This window comes from Equus przewalskii, chromosome 22, assembly GCF_037783145.1.
Source record: "Equus przewalskii isolate Varuska chromosome 22, EquPr2, whole genome shotgun sequence".
Classification (NCBI taxonomy): domain Eukaryota; kingdom Metazoa; phylum Chordata; class Mammalia; order Perissodactyla; family Equidae; genus Equus; species Equus przewalskii.
In genome coordinates this window covers 16,485,622-16,510,767 of record NC_091852.1, presented here as the reverse complement: position 1 = coordinate 16,510,767, position 25,146 = coordinate 16,485,622, and the positions used below count along the sequence as shown (strand labels likewise).

The following is a 25,146-nucleotide window of genomic DNA, read 5'->3' as shown; positions in this document are numbered from 1 at the left end:
TTTTCTTAGATTTCTTTTAACACCTCACTTGCTTGAACACTATAATTCTGACACCGAGGAAAAGAAGAAATAAAAGAAAAGTGAGGAGAGAGGAGAAAATTCCACATAGCACTTTTAAAAGCTTTTCTAATAGAAAAAAATGATATTTGACATTTATAATTATATTCTTAAGTATAATATATTATGAATATAATAGCATTTGATCATATTATTAAATATAATATATACATATGCTTCTACACATGTTATTCTCCATTTTAAAACACTAATATTTAGAAATTAGCAGGCAATTCATTCAAGTCATGCCGTTTTTATAAGCTACCTTTTCTTAAAGTGAAAAACAGGGTCAATAGTAACATTAAAATGTGTTTTATTTGGTGGCTGAAGGCACACAAACATAATCGAAGCAGTTACATATATCATTGTACTTTATTATATTAAGGAGAAATAGGAAGTTATAAATGAAGTGAAAGTTCTTATATGCCTTTATTTGTGACCATTTTATCACATTTTATTACAGTTCTCTACTTATATGACCAATGCTCCAACTGAATCCAAAATCAAGGAAAATGGGGCAATATTTTGTTCACCGCTGAATTTTCAGCACCTAGAAAAATCCTTGGGGCATAATAAGTTCTTAATTAAAGATATTTAATACATAAAGAAATGAATAGAATTAAAACCTCACACATATCACACTATTTGTTTTAAGAATATAGTTTTAGAATGGTAGCAATTAATTTTTTTAACATAGTACACCTCTCATTTTTCACACATTGAAACTAGTCATAGAAGTATAAAATATTCAAAGAGGTAGATTTTCTAATGGGTTCATCACTGGCAATGAATATTTAATTGCTCACATTATTTTCAGCTCTATGAGAATTAGAAAGCAATAAAAAAAGATAATATGTGAATATTCTACAATAAATTGAAGAGTAGAAAGCATTTTATCTGAAAAATATACTGAACTTTTGTCTTTATATGGCATTCAGAATATACGGAGTGTAGAAGAGAACACATTTTTCCTTTTGGAGACACACAATGAGCTGGATTCTTTAGATATTTAATAAAAGTGGCTTAATTTGACATAAGTTTCAGAATGTCAAATTTATGTAACAAAATAGAAATGTTCACTCCTTTTGTTTTATACATTGAAAAATCTCAGTAGTAGTTAGGGGCAGATCAATTAATATAGCACAAACCCAGAAAACCCATTTCATTACTTCTCAAGGATAGCACAGTTTTCACCACTAAGATAAGGAAATCACATCAAGCAAGGGTTTCTCTTCTATCCAGGTGGTACCTGCTAAGCCTCAATAACCTCAGGGGCACATAATACTGGAGGAAAAACCATCTCTCCTCCCTTCCCCAGACCTTGAGAAACCCTGCCAAGGCTAGTGCGTATCATGAGCGTCAGTCATGAGCATCAGTCACTGAAGCAGCAACAGATCATTGGAGATAACCTTTTCCACACTGGGAGGGTGTGGCAGCAACAGCAGAAAAATAAGGCAGTGAAGATTTAAAACAGATGTGACATGGAGTTCCACATGGTTCTCAAACCTTCCAGACGAGAGGGATTGTTAAAAATAGAGACTTGTGAGCTCCTGCTCTAGAAATTCTGATTCATTATGCTTGGTATAGAGCTCACCCTATCTGAGTCTGTTGACCCTGAGTTTGGAGAACATCTAATCTAGTCCAGGCTCCTTTCAATCAGAAACTCCAGGCCCAGAAAACAGGAGGAACTGAGAAGATAGCAAACAATGTTAGAGCAAAGACCACATACTGGATTTCAGTAGTTCCATCTTCACGATGCCACACCTTTGACTGAGAGGGGCTTAGAGATTTTGAAAACCGTTGTCCATGATGCAAGTTACGCACAGCCCTTCCTCATGTGGGATCTACACTATTCGTTAGCTGGAAACTTTTATTTCCAGTCTAGCAAAGGTAATCTTCAATCCCAGCCACTCTCTTGAGTATTATCATTTCTGAACCTATAAATTAAAAAAGCATTCCAAGTTCAATGCCTTTAAAAACAGCAATTACAAAATACTGCTTATGTTACTATCTATTTTCTTCATTGAAAATAGTCTTATCAGTTTTTCTGATTATATAAATAATGTATAATCTTTGTAAAACTTTAAAGAATGCATCAAGTTACAGGGAAGGATGTAAAAAATCCTCTGAAATCCTGCTACTCTCATATCCATTTGTAGCATTTTGGTCAAATTCATTAGGCATCTTTACGCAGTCAGGCAGATTTATATAGAAAACAGCATAAATGGGATGATATCTTACATGCTGAGTCAGTCGTTTTGTGAACTGACATCCCCTCTCCCTCTACTCCATACTCCCCCCCTCACTTCATTCCCTAGTCATCAATGATGTCGCCAACAATTACCTCCCTGGTGTATGTCTTTCTAAACCTTTTCCAAGCATATAGAATCAAATAAGCATACATACAAATACACAGGGCACAAATAAAACACATTTTACCACTTTGTTTTATATAAATGTAATGTTGTATGTATTTCTCTGGGTCTTACTTTTGCCCCTTAGCTGTATCGTGAACCTATTTCCTGGGAAATATATAGAGATCTAGTTCATTCCTTTTAATGATTAAGTAATATTATATAGAACTATCATAATATATTAAATTATTTCCCAGTTGGTAGACATTCACTTTGTTTCCGAAGCTGTCATATCTTTGTCACGTGTCCTTATGCACTGATACTTTCATTTCTCTGGGCTACAATACGAGGAGTGAGAATAGTGAGTAAAGGATACGTGCCAAGATGTATAATATTTATAGTGTCAGGATGCTTTCCTAGAAGGTTGTAATTATTTATGCTTCTGCCAGTAAGGTGAAGGACAAATGAAGGCACTGAGCCATCTTCTCATGTGCATCTCTCAAAAGCATTTCCACTTGATGATTATTACTTGCCCAAACTTCTGACTTGGTTGGCCATATAACACCCAGTTCGTGAGGGGAAGTTCAGATTGCATGGTCATTTTGATGTTCCACGGTCAGGAGTTCAGGCTCCACAGGATCAAAAGCACTCCAGGAACTGTTTCTCAAAAGAATACGTCAAAGAGAATATAGATTTGCTCCCAAACCCTGGAGGTCCGCAACGCAATCCTCTTATTGGAGCTTGCCGGAGACGCCCCGTGGTACTCCTGTCTTATTGGAGCTTGCCGGAGACGCCCCGTGGTACTCCTGTCTTATTGGAGCTTGCCGGAGACGCCCCGTGGTACTCCTGTCTTATTGGAGCTTGCCGGAGACGCCCCGTGGTACTCCTGTCTTATTGGAGCTTGCCGGAGACGCCCCGTGGTACTCCTGTCTTATTGGAGCTTGCCGGAGACGCCCCGTGGTACTCCTGTTTACCACAGACTCCTGGGGTCTTAGGATCTGCAGCTGTGGGTCTGCAAGCGGAAGAGCAGCTTGCCCTGAAGCCGGGACTGGCTGCAGAGCCTTCTCTTGCTCTGGTTTCCACTCAAACGCCAGTTTTAGGGGTGACTCGGTAAATGGGGGTAGTATCTGGGAGGGGACACTGCCAGCCTTATGCTGGTACTACCAAGGCCTGTTCTGGGAGTGCTGAAAGAAGCTGGTGAGTGAAATTGCTGCAGCTTGTGACAAGACAGGCCATCGCTGAGATGACACCCCCTAGAAACAAATAGAAAAAGCATGTCTCTTCCCCGTTTTTGCCTTTCAGTCTCCTCTAGCACCCCTATTGGGAGAATCTAACGGGAAATCAGCTGGGAAAGAGAAAGATTATTTGCAGACTCAAAACCTCAGAATCACAGAGTAGAGTGTAGGAGGATGGGTTTGGAGATGATTTATATACAACAGCACCCATAAATTGATAATCAACTTAGTCTACTGCACAACATGTATAAAAGCAACTTGAATTGCCTTATTGTTCTTATTATAAGAGTAGTACGTATTTATTGAGGAAAATTTAGAAAAAGAATAAAATAAAAATCACCCATAATCCCACTGCTTAAAAAAAAATTTGCACCTCCATTGCCCTTATTACACACACACACAAACACACATATACACACATACGTATACACCTTTATATTTGCAAAAAATGAAGTAATATTCTACATGCAACTTTTGAAACCTACTTTTACACTTAAAAATCTAGTGTACTATTAGCATCGTCATTTGTCGTTAAATAATCCACAACATCAATGTTATTGTCCACATAGGATATTAGTGTATCTCCTTATGGCATATGTACTAATATATTATAAATCATTCCTTCACTTTTGAATATTTTAAATAATTTGTATTAATAAGTTATACTGTGATAGATATCTTTCTTTTAAATTCTTTACAAACATTTGTTGATATACTAAGGTTTGGAGTAATGTTCACTCTACTTATTACATTGTGTTTGAATCTTAATGCTATTTACTCTGCATATAAGTTCTTTTGAAAGTATTGTTTGTCACATATAGTGAAGCAATTTCTTGAATGGCAGTTCAGATGCAAACTTCCTCCCTTCCTTCCTCTCTCCCTCCCTTCCTTCCTTCCTTCTTTCCTTCCTTCTTTCCACCCTTTCTTTTGCCAATCATGTTATGGTCTTAGGCTTAGGCATTACTCACATTGCTGCATATTCCTTTCTAGAGCAGAAATTATGACTACAAATGCACATAGGGAGAGATTTTCTGAGTGTAAGCAGTGATGAGAACAGCTGGGATGGAGACTGAGGGAAAAGGCAAAGACATTTCACATAGATATAAATGGAATTGCTTAGCACAAGAACTTAGAATTTCTTGTGCTTGGAGAATAAATTGGAATCAAATATTTTTTTTCCTTACAAATATTAAATGCTAAGTCTTAAAACCATCTGTGCTCTTTCTGAAAGTTTAAAATTTGAATGTAGGTAAGCCAAAGTGAAAAAGCCTAGAGGGGGACTGTTGCATTGCCAAGCAACTTTGCTAATCTGAGATGTCACAATCAAGTGCCATGAAAAACTTGGCCACAATAAGTGCGTCCCCAAAGCCAGTGAGTCAGCATCAGCTATTTCAGGAGGAGTTTGTGAGGAGCCCAAAAAAGTCCCCAATGAGGATGAAATTGTCTTCAGTCTGTTTCATCTTTCTTTTGCAAGGCAAACTCTCGTACCTCAATTCACTGGTACCCAAATCAAATATAGTCAAGGAGTTAAGACGTATCATGTGTCATCCTCTGAAGGTTCTCACAACGAAATGAGAGGATCTCCTGAATTTGCAGTGGCTAGGAGCCCATACCCTTATTCAGAGGACAGAAGCCCATGGCTGGAGTCGACTAACAGAGAAGTAGGAGTCCCATACGCATCTCCATATCAGCCTGAAGAACAAGAAGAGGATGAGAAAGTTTGCCTGTGTTCTTGTTCCTGGAAATGTTCCGTTTAAATTCAGATGTCTCTTTTCCTGTCCACCCATACATCAGCTTCATCTGTAGTTCTGTTTGTTTGTTTATTTCTCCCCTAAACTGCTGTGAAATGGAGTTTGTTGAAGTTAAGCATTTGTCATTTTCTATTTAGTGAGTCTGACCAAGTGGAACTTCTGGGAATTTTAAGGAAATGAGTGAAACCTGCTAGCTGGGGCTCTCCTCCACCTATGAAGACCTATGTTTATTTAAAAGTGAAAGAACTTTAAGCCTTGACTTTCTGTGGGATTAAGAAAGAGGATTGATGGAGATAAATGACCCAGAAGAAAGTCCTCTTCTCTGACATAAGACTCGGGCAAGAATGAGAAGCCCAGCATGGGTAATGATGTTCATATCTGCACATTGATTTATCTTTTTTTTTCTGAAACGCGGGTACCTTTTCTAGCTGTTCTTGAGTGAAGATGACAGAACCTGTTAATCGTTGGCCTGAAAATTTGTAATTGGATTTAGACCCAGTAGGGAAGCTCAGTTACCTTTCAAAAATTTTTAGTTAAGTCTAGTAAAAGTGAAAAATACTTTTGGGTTTTAGTCTTTGAGAAGGTAGATCCCTCTAATTTCAATTATTCTTCTCTTGTTAGAATACCTATAATTGTTTATGTGAATAAATTATGCTGTTTGGGCTAGTTATGTTAAATATGGTTTATACATTGCTTTCATGGTTAAGTGAATTTTGATAACCTGCTACTATTAGTTGTTATTGTTAGGTCAAATTATAGACATGGTACCATACTCCGGTGATTCTCTAATGTGCCATTGAAGACGTGATTTAATCTTTTTTATTGAATTTTATAGAAAGGTTTCAACAGAGGACTATGAATTTATTATTTCTGTTACTGAGATGCTGAACTTACTTCTGCCATTTAATGCTAACCTGACTAACCTTGAAATTACAAGGGTTATGGTTTTCAGGCCAAATAGGAGATATGTTGAATATTTTAAATTGCTAATCCTCTCAAATAAATAATTATTCCCCTTACTTTTTTGTAGCAGAATTTTTTAACATGTTTTTTTGTGCGTGTGTGAGGAAGATTGGCCCTGAGCTAACATCTGTTGCCAATCTTCCTCTTTTTGCTTGAGGAAGATGGTCCCTGAGCTAACATCTGTGCCAGTCTTCCTCTACTTTGTATATGGGATGCCACCACAGCGTGGCTTGCTGAGTAGAGCTAGGTCCACACCCAGAATCCGAGACTGAGAACCGCAGGCCGCTGAAGCAGAGCATGCAAACTTTAACCACTATGCAGTTGGGCCAGGCTCTGTAACACTTCCTAATGATTTAAAAGTAGTATCACATTTATTCTAGAAAATGTGGAAATATAAAAAATGCTTAAGAAGAGGGAAAAAATCCTTCTGCATTCTTAGCATTCAATGGTTAATTTCATTCCGGTTTTTAACTCTTTCTAACTATTTTTATCACAATATGTGCTTCGTTGTCTGTAGTGACAACTTTTGATAATCCCTCTCTTTTCTACTCTATGACTAATATATATTTCTATGTAAGAAATAGATATATAATACTTTATATAAAATACTATATATAAGTAATTCTTTGGATTAAAAAATGTCTTTTTTTTAATATAAAGAAGTAGTGATTCATGTCCTCCTGTAATTCCAGTGTTTTACTTTTGTTTGCGATGATTCAGTAAGTCTTAAACAATGAGGTATGTATTCTAATGGCAATTATGTATTTTTGTCTTATTGTAAATGGACTCATCTTGAAAAGCGATCTAAAGGCAGCTCTTAGTGCTGCATACACGTACTTCGTTCAACAGTAGTTTGTAATTGTAGCTATTGTTTTTAAATGCTTATTTCTTTTTGCTTGGAAAATACTACTTTTGTTTCACGATATAGCTACAGTCAAGAATATGGGCAAAATTCCTAGTTTTGTCTTGAAATTTGTATGTAATCATCTCTTATTTTCTTTCCTTTTGAAATATAGAATAATACCCTGTAAGAAATAAAAGAAATTTATATTTGTTTGTAATTGGATTTAGACCCAGTAGGGAAGCTATGTCTAAAAAGAATATGTCTAAAAAGGAATCATCATCTTTCTTGCGGGTTTTTTTGGCAAGTTTGTTTTGGCAAGTTTATTTTGGCAAGTTTGTTTTAAACATATTAATGCTTCTAAGTTTATGGGCATTTTTACTAATATCCAGTATACGTTGCATCTAGAGGCAACAATATTGAATAAGTGCAAAACATGGCTGTGATTCTCACAAATCATGTAAAATTTAATGTTAATTTATGATCAGTGTTATCTCAGGAGAAATTATAGGCTCTGAGAACTGCATACTTTTACAAATGTACCCCTTAATTCATCCAGTATGTTTCACTAATATCTATACTGTGTTCCTATTTCATTTATCTAAGAGTATAAACCTGGAACCTGGATAAGTAAGAACATGGAGAAATTATGCCTTGAATCATGTTATTCAACAATAAAATATTTATCTCATTAGATTCTTTAGTCACTCATAAGCCCTCAATGAGGAACAGAACATAATCATTAAAAGCACTGACTCTGGACCAGATTGACTGGGTTCAAATTCTGGCTTTGTCATTTACAAACTCTATGATCCTAGGAAAGTTAATGAATTTCTTGGTGCTTTAGTTTCTCACTTATAAAATGGGAATAACGGTAGCAGCTACTGTTGTAAGAATTAAGTGAGTTATATTTAAAGCACTAAGAACAGAGCTTGGCACACAGTAAGTGCTACGTAAATACAGGATACTATTTTTGTTACTATTAATGTAGCACCCAGGGCTGGCCCGGTGGCACAGCAGTTAAGTTCGCATGTTCCGCTTCTCGGCGGCCTGGGGTTCGCCAGTTTGGATTCCTGGTGCAGACACGGCACCACTTGACATGCCATGCTGTGGTAGGCATCCCACATATAAAGTAGAGGAAGATGGGCGCGAATGTTAGCTCAGGGCCAGGCTTCCTCAGCAAAAAGAGGAGGACTGGCAGTAGTTAGCTCAGGGCTAATCTTCCTCAGGAAAAAAAAAAAAGGTAGCACCCTTTTACACACTATGGGACTTTAAAAATGTCTGCTTTCAAAAAGCTTAAAATGCAATAACAGAGATAAGAATTACATATAAGACAATAGTGAAAAAATAAAATATTAAGTTAGTACTAATCTACTTTTCAGATGACATTATTTTACACATATTTCCTATCTCAAATATAGTTATAGCCTTGATAACTTCTAATTTAACATCAACAAGTCTTTACCATGTGGCTTTGAGAAAGTTACTTAACCACTCTGTGACAATATTGTCATCTGTAATGTGGGAAAATATCAATGGTACCTATCGTAGGATTATTCTCAGGATTAAGTGAGTTAAATGTGGAGGGCTCAGAACAGTGTCTGGCGCACAGTAAGTGTTCCACAAGTTTTAGCTATCCTCATCTTCCTCATCATCTGTGTTTTACATTTTATGTAAGTTTAGAGTCCTCACAGTTTCAATTAAGTAGTAAAAAACTTACTGAGTACTTAAAATGAGTAAGACACTACTAAGAAGAGTACAAGAGAAAAATGAAAAAAAATACAGTTTCAAATAACATAGGCATAACATTTATCAAGTACCTTGTTTACTTAATAATATTCAATGTATACTGTTACGGCTCTGATTATATCATGGAAAAGGAAAGAAAGAGAGAAAATGAGAACAAAAGAGAGAGATCCTGTTAGATAGGAGCTTGTGTTCTAGTGGAAAAGAACCAATAAATCATTAAACTAATCAACCAATAAGATAACTTCAAGTACTGATCATGATATGGAGAAACGCAAAAAGGAATAAAAGATTCAGAGTTGTGGCATTGAAGGTCGCAGCTAGGTTAGACAAGTCCTTTCTGAGAAGGTGGCATTGAAATTGAGACCTGAAGAGTAGAAAATATAAATTTTCCAAGATATCTGAAGAACAGTCAAAAATGAGCAAAGGAAACAGATCAGGCATATGTATCCAATCAACATAATATAAAATGGTAGAACTAGGACAAAATATATCAATTATAACAATATATAAATGGGTTTCTTTCACCCATTAAAGACAAATATTTAGATGGAGTCACAAAACAAAAATCCAGCTCTACATTGCATGTATGAAATATATCTTTAAAAAAGTGATTCAGAAAGTTTAAAATAAAAGAATGGACAATAATTACCAGGAAAATATACAAAAAGTAATATTGTTAACATACAAGGTGAAATTCAGTCTGAAAAGCATTTAATAAGATTAGGAAGGAAATATGTAACGCTAAAGGCTACAAATTACAGTGGAGACAAAAATTGGTACTTCAGTAATGAGTACATCTGATTTTCAAGTGTTTATGTAAACATTCCCCAAATTGCTCTTCTGTTAGGTCACATAAAGACCTCATCACCTTCTAAAAAGTAGACATAATGCAAACAACAATTCCTGAATACAATTCAACAAACTAAAAAAGACCAAAAACTTTCTACCTAGAAATAATAAGAATTTGTTAACTAACTATTGAATCAAAGGGCAAATACAAACAAAATTGGAGGGTTGCTAAAAATAATGATAATGAAGACGTTATATATCAGAATCAACGAGATGCAGCTGAGACACTGCTTAGATGAAAATTTCACTAGCCTTAAAGACAAGATAATAACAATAGTATTTAAATTGTTTCAGAGCACAGAAAAGGAATGAAAATTTTCAAGTTTGTTTTGTGAAACAGGAATAACAATGGTTTTCAAAATTAATGATTGAACAAAAAAGAAAACTACAGAATAACATCGCACATGAATATTGACGTAAAAATCTTAAAATTTTAGCAAAGTCATACAATGTCCATTAAAAGAATAATATATCCCAGATTAGACTTATTCTTGGAATGCAAGGATGCTTCACTATTAGAATTAATATTAATAAATCTAAGGACAGTAGTCATGTAATCATCTCTAAAGGCATTTGACAAAATTAGCCACCCATTCTGACTAAACAGAGACCCTCAATAATATATATATGAATATATACGTATTACATTTCATACCAAAATTCAGTATAATATCACCTAGTTTCATTTCTAGTACCGAAATGATTAACTTAAGATCCATAAAGCCTTTAGCTCTAGCTTTGCATTTATAAGAAATACAGAGATTAGAGTAAAAAGTTAGAATCACAGGAAGTCATAGACACATCCAGAATATGGGGTATTTTATAGGACAGATCTCCAGTTTCCTTCAACAGGCAATGGCCACAAAAAGAGAATACTATTCATGGAAAGGAAAGCAATGTGTGGTCCTTACCAGGATCATGGTTTGGACAGCAAAGCTGAAAAGGCCATTTTTGAGACAATTGAGGAAATTTGAGTATGAACTTGGTGTTAGATAATATTAGGGATATGTTATTAAGTTTGTTAGATGTGAAAAAAATTTTTTATGTTTAGGATGTTGTGTTATCTAATTTACTTTAAATATTTAAATATTTAAGCCTAGGACTCAGGAGAGAAAAAAAAGACAATGAAAAGACAGATTCCAGAACCTACAGTGGGCCTTGAACTATTTGACAATATATTTATATTGGGGGAAAATATCCATGCAGCTGGGCAAGGTGGTCGCCTCCTACTATAACCCTCTGCCCTCCCAACTTGGCCCCTTCTGACCATGTTCTATGAATGAACATGCTCCTTATTGAGTTTTGAACTCTGGAGCTGCAAAGGGATGTGCCCTATAACTGTGGGCTCCAGGAATGTTAAAGAATTCCCTCACATAAGCTGACCTGAGATAGGCCAACAGAAGTTCACAAGCCCTCTTTCACCCCCATTTAGCCCCTTTCCCCCTCCACAAACTAAACAAGCCAACAAAAACGGAGCTCTGCTTCCAATAAAGGGAAGCCAACTTTAACAAATCAAACTTCTTTACGCATAACAGCTAAAACCTCTGGACAAAATACAAAAAATGACTCCCAGAGGGCTTTAGAGAATGAACAAAACTAGGCAGTTTCTGGAGGGGAGTTGACATGTGAAGGATGCAATTGACAGGGGTGAGTTCCCTGTCTTTTACGCAGCCTCATTTGCAGCCGTGGGAGTGTGAGCCAGCTAACACTCCAATAGGAAGCAGGCTGTTCTTCCAAGAGTGACAAGGGGAGGGAGGCCAGAGCACCCAGGGCTGCCAGTGAGAAGGGAATGCCAGAAAAGACAGCCAAAGAAGGAGAACCCTGAAATCGGTATTTAACTCTGCCTGTCTCTGGAGGATCCCTTAACTGTGTGTATGGGGCTGACCGAAAAGCTAATGAAATGAGATCTGAGCCACTACCTAATATGGGCAAGACAGAGTTCTCAGCTTGTGTCTAATCAAGCTAGTTTCCTGATAGACCAGAAGCAGCCACGTTCTTCAAGGGGATAGGATAGGATAGGATAGGATAGGATAGGATAGGATAGGATAGAATAGAATAGAATAGAATAGAATAATACAAAACAAATTTGCAATACTCTTTTCTTTGTTTTAAACTACTGAGCTGAGGTCTTCATTTTTCAGGTCTTGTATATACTTTCAAAAGGGATATCCAATATTAAAGTGTCTGATTAATTTACACTTTATCATCCAAAATGTTTTGTAAGAGACCTTTGATGTTTAAGAAAATCTTGTGATCCTTTTTTTAAGAATGAGCTTTTGTCAACACTATTTCTTTGAGGCAGAAAGTTGTTTTCCCAAGAAAAACCAGAATTCAAACGCTGCCTTCATTCACGTGGATTATAAAGCTGCGATGCTGTGTTCTTCTCTGTTTAGAATTACTCTTATTTCAAGGAAGTCTGAATTTAAGTCTATGTTGTTGTGACATCCTTTTACATCTGGCAAAGTCTTAATTAGCAAAGCAATTCCAGATCCTTAGACAGTGCTGTATGTTCTATCTTTAGAATAACTAACATACCTAGAAAACGTACTCTAATATTTTTTTAACCATTTTTAATGTCAAGTCTGGCGTTTTGTTAATCAACTGGCTTGTTAGATTTGAGAGCATAATTTAACTTTATTCAAATATACTGGTGTTTTATTTTGTGTTTTTACTTTGAAAACCTTTATATCATTTAAGAAACCAAAGCATTATTGAGCTCAACCACGTAATGGCATTTACGCTGAATATTTTGTGACAGGCACAGCTGAGACCCTAGGATGCCTGATTTCCTGCCGTGGGCTATTTCCACTGTAGTGTGTTGCCTTTTCTACCGATCCGTGTAGACACGAAGTTAAAGTTACATTTTTTTGCCTAAACACAGAGAATCCTTTGATTTCTGAAGGAAAATAAAATGAAAATAATAAGTTAAATATTCACTAATGCTTCCTATCCCTGTCGCCCCCAGTATTCATTCATCCATTCCACAAATGTCTATGGGTCACCAAAGAAGCTTAAGATGTTGCTCTAGCTTCTGGGCAAGTAAGTGGTGATGCTTTCTGCTCTCAGTCCAGCTGGATTTGGAGACAAGAGTAGGGAGAGGATGGGAGGAAAACAGATAATATTGGACCATGGATCGTCTCCTGCCACTATTCCCAAAATCAATCAATTTTCTCTTATTGCTTAACTTTAATTGCTTAAATTGTGTTGAGCCTTTTACCATATTTGCATCTCTTCTTTTCATCTGCACTCTTTTCAAACTTTCATTCCCTTTAATACCACTAAGAACTCTGGTCCTTGTAATTGTGCTTGAATGTGCCAATATGATTTTTTTTTTATGTATTGGAACACTTTTCTTTATCACTGTCATCCATTTCAAACATCAAAGTACTAATAAATTTTGTAACTTGGCCATTAGATTTGCTATCTCAAAGTTCAAGTTTGATCTAATGGGTAGTTTTCCTATTTCACTGTTTGTTTTTTAAACATGCCGCTTTCATGGAATTTTACTTCCTCCTCTGTTCTCCCATTCTTCTTTTAGGTAACGAACCATTTATTCATTTGAAATGCTGAATATTGGACTTTGTTTTAAAATTGGTATTTTATAATTCTCTGAGGGAAGAAGTATCAGACAACAGATATTCGGTTTTAAAGAAAAAAATGCAGCCAGGTCCATATGACTAATTCAGGGAATATTTAGTGAAGTTCTAGGCACTCTTTATCAAAAGAAAATGGAAAGGTCCTGAGAAGAACTACTAAATTGTTCAAAATATTTAAGACTTTCAAATTGAAAATAGATGAACACAATTCATAAATGTACACTGAGCAAAAGCAGAGCTTGAGAAGGGCTATAACAGAGATCTATCATTATCAAGGTTATAAAGGGTCAACATAGATAAGTTTAGCAGGTTTCAGAATGAGGAATACTAAATATTCCTCCTAGAACTGCATAAAAGGAAAGACACATTCATACATCAGTGGTTAGCATATATAACTTGTTACTCTGGAATATAAACTAGAAAAAGGAAAGACACATTCATACATCAGTGGTTAGCATATATAACTTGTTACTCTGGAATATAAACTAGAAAGAAAACATGAATAGGTTTGGAACTGCATTTATGATGGGTTCAGTTACTACTAACATCGAGTTGATTCAGCTCTAATCCTTTAAAAAAGGTCTGACAATACTTCTATCAGAAAAATCTACTGGGTTTTCCAAAAGTTTTATATCACCAAGATTTCCCATGTCCTATTGTGTAAGACGTGATGTGTACAGGAAGCAGGGTGATATAAGTGAATGTGAGAGGGAACCTGTGACTGCCCAACCAATGGAGTGTGGCAGAAGTGATGCTATGCAACTTCCAAGGCTGGGTCATAACAAGCTTCTACTTGGCTCTCTCTCTCAGGACACTTCCCTTTAGAAACCAGCCACCCTTGTGTGAAGAAATCCAGATCACATGGAGAGGCCACGTATAAGGGCTCCAGGCGAAGGCCCAGCTACGGTCTCAGTTTACAACCATCACCAACCTCCCGACATGTGCATGAATAAGACTCCAGATGATTCCACTCCCCAGCTTTGGAGTATTCCAGACATCATGGAGCAGAGGCAAATTGTCCCTATTGAGCCCTGACCAGCTTCCTGACAGATAGAAACCAAGAAAGATAATCAATTAATTGTTGTTTTAAGCCACTGAGTTTTGGAGCAATTTGCTATACAACTTGTAACCCAGGCTTACAACCAGGCTTGTAACCAGGCTTGGGGTCTTAACAAGTCAGTGATCTGGATGAAAGCAGTTTTCTAGGTAGAATTGAAAGGGATAAAAAATTTCAGTGGGTTGATGAATGCATGAGCACCTAGATGGGAGAAACAGTGAGTTTAGGTAACTCTTTCAAGAAATTTGTTAGGGAGACAAGGTGTCTCTATTTCTCATTTCCTAAACATAGAATAGCTAGTAAGGAATATGAATCTTGGAAAGCATTTTTCTTAACAGGAGAGATTTGATCATGTTGTATTTGAAATAAAAGAGCTAATAGAGACAGGAGAATGTTGAAGGTGTGCGTGTGTGTGTGTGCGTGTGTGTGTGTGTGTGAGAGAGAGGGAGAGAGAGAGAGAGAGAATTTATGGAAAGGTCCCCTGAGAAGTGGACAGGTGGAGTATCTGTAGCACAGTGGAAGCATTAATCAAGGAGAGAAGAGATTCCTCACCAAGTGAGGTCAAATGTTTCCAGTTGCAGATCTGTTTGCCAACAAGAAGAAAGTGAAAGAACTCAAGAAAAGTGGTAAATATTTGGAGGACTAGGATAAGGAACTTAGGGAGAGGTCTGAAAGCTAAGGATCTCATATATTCCTGTGATCTCACTTTGAGCCCTTTTATTTCTGAGTATTTTTCCCTCAGGACCCACATTTCCAATATTCTCTCTTCTAGATAATCACGCACATGCTAATATTTACACATCTAGAGGTTATTTTATGCAATTAAATTATAAATAATAATGATATTAATACAAATTCATTGTATGTGGGTGGTGCTTGACATTTTCAGTTGTTTCTAATTCAACACCAGCTCCCCAACCAAGAAGTTGTATGTCCCATCAATGGTTTAGCATTTCACGTCTGTTCAGCCTTGACCTGGTGACCAATCACTGCCTTTGTATATCCTCAGATAGGATCAAAACTCTTCCCCTAGAAATATGTACTGAACAGAGACTTCCAGAAACTTCCATAACTTGTGCTTCACTGATCCCAAAGGGTTTTGGGTGAGTCAGGTGCTTTTCACTCCCGTTTGCCAATGCCAGCTCATGCACCTCTTGTATCACTGAACCCTCTAATAGTAATATGAACCTTCAAATTTTGCATACAGTATACAGACCTTTCCTCATCACAGCCCTCAGCTGCACCTTAGTCTTGGCTTCTTCTCAAAAATCCTTTTCACACGTCATACCCAGGGGCGATGGCTACAGCCAATAATTACTGCTGGTGGATTGGCTCTTCTCCAAAATTCAGTTGTTTGTCTTCTCAGTTGATAACATAAAGATGATCCTGACAAAATTACTCAAGAGATTTTTTTAAAAAGTGATGTATTAGGGGGAGATTTTGGAGAGCTGTTGTGCTTTCAAATTCTTATCTGTGATTATAATAGTGAGCACAGGCCAAGGAATGCCATGCATTTTTCAACAGGTGAGGAATTTTATTTAGCTAACTTTATGACTTAATGTGACTTTTCAACTAGGACAAAATGCAAAATGATAAACAAAAGTAGCCACTCTTGAAATTCTATTACATACTGGCCAAGTCTGGCCTGTGCAGACACAGAGTACGAGACACAGAACTAGGCACACAGAGCCTTTGTGTGTGTGGACACCCTCCACGTACGCCCACCCTGCCCCGGGAGGACTCACCCCGAGAAAAGAACAACAGTTTCCAAAACCCAGGAGCTACCTGGAACTACTATAAGGCCTTGGTGCTTCTAGGAACTAGCCTGCCACTCAAGGCTAGGCCGTGGCGTTCTCCTACTGAAAATAAATTTCAGAGAATGCTGAAACCAGACAAGCCCATTCTGTGAACTTGTTGGTTCAAGGCAAAAACAAGAAGCTTCTGTAATCATGTCTTAACAGACAAAACAAGAACATTGTCCAAACACTAAAAAAGACAAAGTATTACCCTAATCTGGCTAATATGAGTAACCACTGTCTTTTTGTGGATTACAACTTTAGCTCTACTCCATTCTTTCCCACTTCCTAGAAAACAATTTTTATGACGCCCAATCAAAGAATTATCCTGATTTCCTGAAAGCAGCAACCAATCCAGAACAGAAGCCCTGCTTCCTAGAACTCTCCCCCAAATTACCAAACATACAGTCCAAATCTTCTAAGTCCTTTTTTACCCCTCCTACTGAGAGGCCCCCATGGTTTCCTGGAGTGCATGATCTCCCTCATTACAAGTAAGTAAAAGCAACTATGTTCTACCACTAGTACAATGTTCCAGGAGGTTTTGGGCTGGATAGATTTGACACATTTGTGGCATAAGAATTTGGGGGCCAAAGGAAAGCTAGAAGAACACTCACCAGAAAAGGCAGACATGTGCAAAGGACAGAGAGGTAAGTTAACAGCAATACAAATTTTCTCCAAGTGTACAGAAAAAGGGATATTGATACGGAAAGAGAGAGAGAAATATTATTAGAAACAATTTATGAAGAGAGGACTTGGGAAAATAGGCACAGGTCCAATGGGATGTTGGAGGCTAGTGGCGATGGGAATGGAAATAATTCACCCATGCACTCATTCATTTATTCAGCCCATCAACAAGAGTTTACTGAGTGCCAGTCATAGGCTGGGCACTAGGTTCTTGGGATGCAATGATAAACAAAGAAAGATACTACTCTTGCCCTAGCAATTTGGTGGTAAGAGGTGGAGGGAACAAACATTACTCACATAATTGTAAGATAAGAATTGCCACTGTGACTGGTGCTGCGGAGGAAGGGTCTGTGAGGCTCTGAGACACTATACACATGGCTTCCTTAAATAAGTGGCTTTGGGACAAGATTGGAAGACTGAGTGAGAGCTAACCAGGTGAAGAAATGATAGAAAAGCCAGGCAGGCGGAGAGAAAGACATTTGTTAATTCCCATCGTGGAAAAGAATTTGATGAGTGTAAAGCATGAGGTAAGTGTCATTGGAATGGCAATGGCAATGGGGATATCCTGTCTAAGAAAGTAGAGAGGTAAATAGGGTTACAATATGCAGAACATTATAGGACAGGGGTTGGCAAACAATAGCCCACGAGTCCAACTCAGCCTGTCACTGTGTTTATATGTGAAATTTTCTTGGAACACAGTCACCTGTTTGTTTGTGCATTGTCTATGGCTGCTTTTTCATTACGATAACAGTGTTGAAAAGTTGCAACTGAAACCATATGGCCTGCAAAGCCCAAAATATTTATTATCTAGCTGTCAGAGGAAAAAGTTTGTTGACTCCTGTTATAGGCTAGGCCAGGAGTTTTGTCTTCATTGAAAGAGAAATAGAATGTCATCAGTGGAGTGGAAAAGATGCCTCTGTTTATAACATGGTGAGTTCATTGAACAGAGTCCAGAGAACATGTGGGTAGACCGATTATGAGGCAATGGAAGCAGTTCAGATGAGAGATGAAGGTGTTTCAGAATAGAGTGGTGGTGGTGGAGATGGAGACAAATGTGATGAATTGGATATGTGAAATGAAGGAGAAGAGAGGTCAGCGAAGACTTCTGGTTTCTGGCTTGTACAACTAAAGAGAAGGTTATGTCATTCACTGAGGTAGAGGACGCTCAAAAGAGGACCAGTATTTTGCTTATTTATTTTTACCCAAAGGAAAAGATTATGAGTTAAGTTTGAGTGTGTCAATTTTGGGGTCGCTTTGAGATGCCCAAGTAAAGAGACACATTAGACACTTTTATATATAGGTCTGGATCTCAAAGACGAATACTAATTTCATACATATTTTTTCCTATGGGTTATAAGCAATTTAGAACCAACTCAAGGAGATAAATGAGGATTAAAGTCCAGAATCAGGATTATTTTGAAAATGCTGGATTTGAGTACATCATAGGGCTTCCTCTCACTAGGATTTGATGGTCCCAATCTAAGGTGGAGAAACTAGAGAATGGCAGACACTCCCTACAGGCAGTTACCAAGCAACACAGAAGAGTTGGAGCAGGAAAGCATGTTCCACTTGAGGATAGACCACTCAATGAGGAAAATAGCAAGAGAGAAGGAGCAGGCCATTCATGGACAAGGACTTCAACACCAATCACCTCATCCAATAGAGAAGCTTGACCCTGAGGATCGCCAGATTCTCACCCTACTCATCAATCAGATAAGCTACTCCATCCAAGGGAGAAATGGGCAGGTAGAGAGAGGGAATAGAAGTGTTTTTTCTAATACTATTCTAAATCTGGGAGTTGAGACTGAGCACCATTTCCTTTATGGCAACGTGAGGAGTGGAGAAGGGGAGTGGATAAATGTTCCCCTTTAATAAAAGACATCAAAATCTATAAGGGACAAGAAACATACAAAGGGTTCAAATTACTTTGTTATGTTCTAATTCTAGGAAAGGAGAAACTGAGGAGCTAAATTTAAATAAAAGAAACTCAGTATAATTACATTTTAATAAGCAAAACTGATGGGGTTGGTGTACATAAGGAGACAGTGGTAAGAAGTCTATAGAGAGCTAGAAGTCGTTTCCCAGGGCTTGGCCCTCTCATGGGTCAAGAACCAGTGGAGGGTGAAAAACTTTTGAGCCTGAACTTTGAGCAATAATAAAACCTTGATCGCTTTATCTCTTCAAGTCATTCACCGTGGCAAACAGTAGATTTAAGATAGTCGATGTACTAGGAAGTGACTCATGAGAATTCTTTAATCACTCCTTCAAAACAAGTCCACTTGTTGTTGCTAGACATAATTCAACACAGAGCACCATTAGGACTGAATTTTGAGCTCTTATTATTATGCTGGTTAATCACTGACCGACTATATTTTCAATAGGAAAATAGTGAATGTCTTTGTTTTTTCATCAAGTTCAGTGGCCTTTCACAAAAGTAACATTTTCTTCCCATAGCAATGTTAATGTGGTGATTGCTTTTATAGTTTTAATTTTTGCCTGTTAAATGTTCCTAAATTCAGAAGTTATGCGTGTTTGTTGTAAAAACTCAAATATTATGGAAGTGAATGCAGTATAAAGTGAAAGCTCCCCTGCTCCTTCCTCTCTGCCCGGAGAAGCATGGTTAACAACTTCAACTGTATACACCAGAGTATCAATTTCAACTGTATGCACTTAGAACTTTATCCATGCATTTACATATATGGTTTTTGTATACGAATAAAAATCATTACACGGTTTTATTTTTATTATATCTATTGTTGTTATTATTATTTAACTTGCTTTCTTCATTCAATCTGACCCTCCAAATTGGCAGATAGATCTACTTGAGTAATTTTAACTGCAAGGCAACACTTTAGTACTAAGTGTGGATGTAAGGTAGTTTATAGTATTTAAACCCAAAGCAACATTTTTACAATGATCTTTAGCATAATATTGTCAGACTTGTGAAAGACCTATTTTATCTCTTTGTTTAAACTATACGCCAGGTTTTACCTTGTCATTATAAGAGAGACAATGGAGCTTCATAGAAGAGCGCTGGACCTGAATGAGCCCTTGAACTTGTCATTGGACCTCTGTGATTTAATGTCCTTATTTGTAAACTGGAAGATTTTGGTTCAGATTATTCCTAATATTCTTGTAGCTTTAGAATTGTATATGTGTACAGTATTGGAACACCCAGTTTTAGCTAAGAACTTTTCTATGTGACAAGTATTAAATACCTATCCACACTCAACACTCTAGTTAAATCGAGGGACAAAAAAATATGTTACCTGCTGTCCATGTCAGATACTGATTGAAAGATAACTTCTGGTTTCCCTTTGAATTGTTGTTTCCAACAATAAGCATTTTCCAAAAGTACTAGTGCCATTTTAAATATCCAGTTATTTGAAAATAGGGAATTAGGAACCTGAGTAGAAGTTGTGAGTGGCTACAGCATTTGAATCAGGGAAACTAAAATAAAATTTTCTTTTTAAGGTGAAGAAGGAAGCAAAGATGTGGGAAATACATGCAGGAGAAAACACAAAAATAGAAAAATTCATGGGAACAATTAGGGGGTAGAGTGAATATTGGGGTAGCACCCGTGGGAGCAAGAAGCTGCAGTCATTCTGGCTCCGGAAAAAGAACTGCTGCTCCCCCTTGTGGCGAGTGTAGAAAGTAACATCCTGACAAAGCAAAGCTTTCGTTGGTGCCAGAGAATGATGTAAGATCTCTGGATCACAGTGACAGACAGCTTTGAAGGGGAAAATGAAAGACCTAGTCAAGTGGACAATTCAAGCGATGATTCTGTCTCAGGTGTAGGCTTAATGTCACCAAGAGAAAAGGGCAGGTGATGTGAGTATGTGCCCAGAAGGAGCCACAGAGGCCAACTGTGGTCAACTCATGCAGTTGGTTAGTCAATACTTATTTAACAAATGCATATTTGTATGCCAACCATTTTGTAAGGTACTAAGAAAAGGGCAAAGTAATACAAGACTGTCGTCTTTCAAAAGTGTGCCATCCACCTGGGAAGATCAAATATAACCACAAGGAGACAGTTAATTACAAGATAGTAGATTCTGTGTCATACTGAATGACCCAGAGCAGGAGGAAAGGAGAGGGGCTTTTGCACTGGGACCTGAAGGGTAGGGGGTGCTTCAGACAGGTGTAGACTGATAGTAGGTCAATCAGGTAGAAAAGCACAAGACCAGGAATTTAACCAATATTACTAGAGCTTTGTGTTTACGGACTAAAGGCAAGAAGGAATACTTGTGGCCAGATTGAGCAACCCTGAGCTGACTACTTTGGATGTTATCTCCAGCAGAAATAGAATTGGAATTTCATTTCATCAGAAATTCTATTGAGCTTGCTTTATAGATGAACAATTGTTGAATGTGTTTGAACAGAGAGAAGTGGCATAACGTGAAATGTTTCAGGAAGTTTCATTTGGGAAACTATATGCAATGAATTTCCTTTGTTTTGCATGTGAATTTAAATGTCAAAAGAACTATAATTATTAAGAAAAAGTTGTATCTCTCCATTCTATCATTTCCTATTCTCTTACTCTGCTTTTTTTCATATAATTTATTATTATCTGACATTATATGATTATATATGTGTTTATTTGCTGTATCCTTCACTGGCTACAAATTCCATGAGGGTAGATACTCTGTCACTTTTGTTCACTGCTGTATCCCTAACTCTTAAAACAATGGTGGATATTTGATAAATATTTGTTAATATTAAATAAATAAGTCCATATTGGAAAGCAAGAGGCCTGAGGCAAGGAGAACAAGGAAGGCCATCCCGTGTGGGAAGATACAATCACTCTTGTCAGTAGATCTGTACTCATTCATTTATTTATTGAACAAATACTTATAGAGCCACAGTATGGGGTGGAAATGCGATATATAATGGTGAGCAAATTAGACAAATCGACATTTTGTTCTGGCAAATTTCATGAGGTAGGAAAGGACTTACGATCATTATCAACTGAAGGAAGAAGAACTCTAACACTAAGTTAAGTAATTACCTGGCACGCTGGCTGAAACTGCTTTAATGAGAATCCGGGAGTGGAGGGGGAGGTACTATACCTGGGTGGAGAGTTTATCTATGTGTATTGCCAAAGGAGGGTGAGTGGAGGCTGTGAAAAAGGCCCTAGAAATATCTAGTATGGGCGTGAGGCAAGAAAATTATTGAAGAACAAAATACATCATTTGTTACTTATAGGAAATAACAGCAAATAATAAGCTTGAATTGAATACTAATTAAGCCAGCATCTTTCAGGGGTTCTTTGCGTCACAGAAAACTAACTATTTTCTCTTTCCATATGGTACACAAAAGAAAAAGAGATGCGCACACACATATATACATGCATGCATACCAAAATAAGTTTCACGTATTAATATTTACATTACTACATGAAACCATGAGATATCTTCTATTCTATTTTATCTCATTTTTTAAAAACACTCATCCTGACCTAGTAATGAGCTAAACCCACATCTTTGAAAGCACTGGGTTAAATAAAATAGTCATGTGTCATTGTATATCAATTCTTACTGCCTCTAAAAATAGGTCATAAATTTTCTAGGACTTTGGTCCTGAAACTGTATGGTGATATCTGAGATATGGTACAATTCTGATACTAAGTTAATATAATTAAATCCTTTTATTATTTGTTTATTCTTCTAGATGCAATACCAATTTATATCGAGAAGTTATGTTTATGTTCAGGGACTTTTTACTTTTCCTAGTCAAAATCAAGTCAATTATGATTTTTTAAAGAGTATACAAACCGAAATTTTAAAATAAAGGATATCTAGGATAAATTTAAGTTTGTATTTGTAAGACTTATGTTTACATTTAAAGTTACTCATGGCCAAAACATCAATGATAATTCACAATTTCTTTTTTTTTGATGAGGAAGATCAGCCCCAAGCTAATATCTGTTGCCAATCCTCCTCTTTTTGCTTTAGGAAGATTGTCCCTGAGCTAACATCTGTGGCAATCTTCCTCCATTTTGTATGTGGGTGACAGCCACAGCATGGCTTGATGAGCAGTGTGTAGGTCTATGCCTGGGATCCGAAATCTCAAACACTCCAGGCCACCAAAGCAGAGTGTGTGAAATTAACCACTATGCCACTGGGCCAGCCCTGATAATTCACAATATTAATTGATTATTGCTTAAGTTTCAATTTACAGCATAATAGTGACATTAGATAAATTAGCCCAGGATGTATAGAGTTTTGATAATAAGGAAGTTTTTAAACTAGTATTGGCTCATTCTACTACTTTTAATCTACTGTGCTAACTTGTTGGATTTTGAAATAATTAGAAGAGCAGGATAATACAATGAAGTCATCAACTGTGTGCGAAGATTTTAGGAGTTGAAATTCTGGAATGCAGAGGAGTTTGATTTTAAGGTTTATATTACATTCTTTAGAAGGTGCCTAGTGTAAATTGACAAACTATAGAATCAAACTGATACTGTCATATTGTGTAATGAATTTTTAGGGGAAGAAAACAAGACAGGAGCCAAATAAGCAAGAAAAATAAGGAATCATGAAACTGATAGTCCACGACATACAAAATAGACTTTGATAATGTTGTCTATTAATCAATTTTTGAATTGCATTTCCCACCTAATAGGTAATAAACATGTACTTCCTATAATAGATCTACACTAAAATACCGTTTACTCTCCCTTCCCTCACGTTCTATTATGTGGCAGAGCTAGAGTAGATCTTCAGCGATATTTATAGAAATTATTAACGTTTGTTAAAGATGTTGCATGAGAAATTCTATAATTATTCATGATGTTATGAGTGGAGGTTGAGAATCAAGGCTTTGGATTCTTGTTCAAGTTCAAACGCCGGTCCCAACTTTCATTAGCCGTATAACTTTGATAGAGATGTAAACTACCGTCGGACCTTTCAGGCAAAAATGCATAACTTGAACACAGTCATAGGAACATCAGATGAACTCATGCTTAACAACACTCTAACAAAGACCTAGACTGCATGATTCTAAAGTGTGAAGTCACAAAAGACAACGGAGAATTCTGAAACAATTCTAGGTTCAAGGAGCTTATAGCAACGTGACACCTAAATGCAATAAATGCAATGTGTTTTTCTTCTGCTATAAAGAGCATTATCAGGTGATCTGGATAAAATAATATTATCCTATAAGGTTAATTTCTTGATTTTAATTTTACTATAGTTATGTAAGAGAGTGTCTTTCTTTTTAGGAAATACACTCTGAAACATGTAGAGGTAAAGGGGCATCACGTCTGCAACTTACTTGTAAAAGCGGAGAGAAAGAGGAGGGTAAAGCTGAGTTGGTAAATGTTTGCATCTGGGGAGACCGAAAGATACGTGGAAGTTCTTTGTCCTGTTCTTGCAAAGAATACCGTTGAACCACAGTTAAGTGTCCTCAAAAATGCACATAATTATACTGAACTCAAAAGCTCTGATTAAGGATTAAATGAGAAAATTTGTGTAAAGCTTCGAATAATCCTCAAAAAATGGTAGGTACTCGACGTTTCTGTTATTACACAATATATGTATTCCAGAAATGCCTAGATTTCTGCAAAAAGGTACAGCAACAGGGCTTATTGGAAAAACGTGGTTAGAAGTAGCCCACTCAAAATGTATTCTCGTTTGTAACCGGAGCACAAACAGAAATCATTGAAATCCTAATAAAATTTCCACACGGTTGGATATCCATTGGCAATTCCACTCTCTTCAGGCTTTTAGCTCAGGATTTCTCCTCGGGGAATTGGATCGAAGAGGATCTTGATTTTTAAAAGAGACCCGTTTCATCAAAATTAAAAAAAAAAAATTTGACCTAGGGTCTAGACTGCTGAATCAACCGCTTTTTAGTTTGTAAACCATAAGAGTAAATGTTTTTGGAGACTCTTCACCGGCACTTTTAGTTTTACCAAATAGCTAAACGTGTGGAAAGTATAGCCACTAAACCAACCGTCAAGGAAGGCTTTTCAGGATTGAGCTTCCCCCTACCCTCAGGTCTTCATGTATTGATAATGATTCTCTTTGATTGACAGAAAATTTGCCCATGCTTACTTTAAAATAATAATATGCTGGGAGAAATCACAAATTCAATAAGCCTGACTCCCTCTTTAAGATGGCATGATTCCCCTAACAAATATGAGCACATTTCTTTTACAGCAACATGCATTATAGGAACAGACTGCGTTATTTCCTAAGTAGGAAGAAT

The 25,146-nt window shown here is 36.9% G+C and overlaps 2 long non-coding RNA genes across 3 annotated transcripts in view; one reads left to right on the top strand and one right to left on the bottom strand.

Annotated features, from left to right (window-relative positions):
• The window catches only part of LOC139078550 (uncharacterized), a 59,899-nt gene that overhangs the window by 22,390 nt on the left and 12,363 nt on the right, over positions 1 to 25,146 (bottom strand). The window lies entirely within an intron of this gene.
• Positions 11,495 to 15,307, top strand: LOC139078577 (uncharacterized). The gene is made up of 2 exons (XR_011531593.1): positions 11,495 to 11,629; positions 14,206 to 15,307. It is a non-coding gene; the product is annotated as an uncharacterized lncRNA (long non-coding RNA).